This window comes from Oratosquilla oratoria, unplaced genomic scaffold (assembly GCF_046742065.1).
Source record: "Oratosquilla oratoria isolate Oo_2021 unplaced genomic scaffold, ASM4674206v1 SCAFFOLD49, whole genome shotgun sequence".
NCBI classification, from domain to species: domain Eukaryota; kingdom Metazoa; phylum Arthropoda; class Malacostraca; order Stomatopoda; family Squillidae; genus Oratosquilla; species Oratosquilla oratoria.
In genome coordinates this window covers 981,736-984,235 of record NW_027467713.1, presented here as the reverse complement: position 1 = coordinate 984,235, position 2,500 = coordinate 981,736, and positions in this window count along the sequence as shown.

Genomic DNA, 2,500 nt, shown 5'->3' with positions numbered 1-2,500 from the left:
TTATTATTATTATTATTATTATTATTATTATTAAATTTGTCGTTTTGTTTCTTTGGTTTGTCTTATTGTATCATGTGTTGGCTTTGGGTGATTGCGTGTTAGATTTCTTCGGGGTTGAAGCTGTGGTTGGGCCATCCTGAAGTGAGCATTTTGTTAGGTTTAGTCATGATTTAGTCTAAGGTTAGTATTTTACCTCCGTCTCTCCGTAACTCCTGGTTTACTTTTGTTTACTGTTCCTTTCTATGGTTTTGTATTTCTTCTTATACTTTTAACTTTTTTTTCATCACTGTCTTAAGTATGTCTTTCACCATATCTTTCTGTAGGAAGTAAGTAATATTTCTTTATGGGGAGAATTAAACGGATGTTATCTTCTTTTTTTTCTTTTCTTTCCTAGTAATACTACACTTGGGATCCTCAATTCACTCCCTACACCACCTCTGTACCGACATCACGACTTTCTTAGTCCAAAGATCTTTACTGTTACAACTAAGTTCCTCCCCTAAGGGGGTGACACTACTCCTGTGAACCAATCATTTTTTTGTCTCCTCCACCCTTTCTCCAATCAGAAAGACTCTTACAACGTCTTAAGAAATACTGCCTACACAAGCAATCGCGATATCGATGCATATATGGCTTAGTTTACATATCATCACATTAGCATTAAAGTCCAGTCCCTAGCGGTTATCTATAAATTTTAGACGAGGAGCGAGATTATGCAACTCCTTCACGACTATTGTTTACCAAACATCTAACTCATAAAAATGAAATCCTTGCAACCTACCCCTCTATCTACCTTACTTGTCTATCTTTATCTACCAGCCCCTTGTAGAGTGTGATATTGAGTTGTTATATATGGGTTAATTATTTGAGTACATGATAGCAGAGGTGATATTATAGCTTATATATAAGAGGTGTATTGTCTTTGAGATAGTTTGAAAAATATCTCGTAAGTAAATTGTGCCAAGATGCATTGAGAGATGTTTTTGTTATTTGATTATTGGTTTCTATATATCTGAGATTTGATATGTTTACATGATGTTTGGTATTCTATATATGTTATTCATAGTATGTGTTTGTATTAGCTGTTAGTTGATATGTACAGTTATTTTTGGTAGATCTATGTGGATTGGAGAATTTGTTGTATACTATTCACTTTACATGTTGGATGCTACGTTGATTTGAAGAAGGATTGGTAGTGAATTGTGTGATCACTGTATGCCATGGTATGTGGGATCTGTTTAATGCATTATTTCTTTTATATTTGTATGCACTTATTGGTTTGCTTATGACATACTGTTTATGTTAAATGTGTTTACATTTTGAGTAGGTGTAAAGATTTGGTGAAAACAGGGAACTTACCGTAGATTTGTGTTGATTTGATGTGTAGTTCAGGTTTACTAACGAATGGTGACTGACGGTGCTTGGAAGTTGTGGTTGTGTCCTGAATTTGTTGATGTTATTGACCGTAAATATTGCTGGGATTGTAATTTTCGGTTGGTACTTGGTTTGTCTCGGAGGGTAGCGGTGATTGGAGGGTGTGGTTGTAGGTGCTAAGGAGGTATTCAGCTGTGGGTGGAATGTTGACGTGGTGAAATGGGTCCGAGATTAACCGTCGCAAAATTCCTGGTCTCGCTGCTCTTGAAAGGGGTTGGAGGCGGGTAGAGGGCAGGCTCTCGTTTGTATCCTGAATTGTAAAAAGGAAAATTAGTGGGAGTCGATGGTTTATTCTCACGATGACTGGTGACGTTAGTTGGGGACGGCGTATGCGGAGATGCCTCTAGACGAGTCTCATCGGTCTGGGGTCCAATGCGTCTTGACTAAAGTCGTTGGGGTACCGGATCGGTCTTGAAATTGGTGCGCTGGATCTGTACAGCTGATTGGAATCGTATTGTTTTGTTTGAGGTGTAGAGAGGTCAGTGGTATTACTTACCGAGTGGGTCGTTTGCTGAGGAGGTAAGAATAGCTCTGCTGGATGAATGTCTCGGGGAGTTGGCGGGGGTGGATACGTGTAGGGTGGTGGGTGCTTGATTAAAGATGTTGCTCGCTGGGAGGGGTGCGGAGTTGATGGACAATTTGTGGTTTTATTAAAGATTGATTACCTGGGAGGTGCGCCTAGCTGATTGGAATCTTGTTGTTTGACGTCCTAGCGTTGGGGTTGCTTGATACTGGCCTTCAATGTGGCTTGATTGGAGTCTTGATGCGGTGATGTGTTGGGTTGACAGACGTTTTCTCCTACTCTGACAGCGGTCTCTCTGCAGACAACTGTCCTCCTCGAGGTGGTTTAAAATCGAATGCTTTACGATTTCACCACCAATTCTAAGATGGTCACAACTGCAGGTCACATCTGTGGCAATCTTCTTAAGCTACCACTTACACTTGGCGGAAACCAGTATCCCTTTTTCTATGTTGACCAATTTTTACGATTCCTATTCTTTCCCTATACCAGACAAACCAGCGCAAAACGTAGCAAAGACACATATTGACAAAATTATATGCCCCT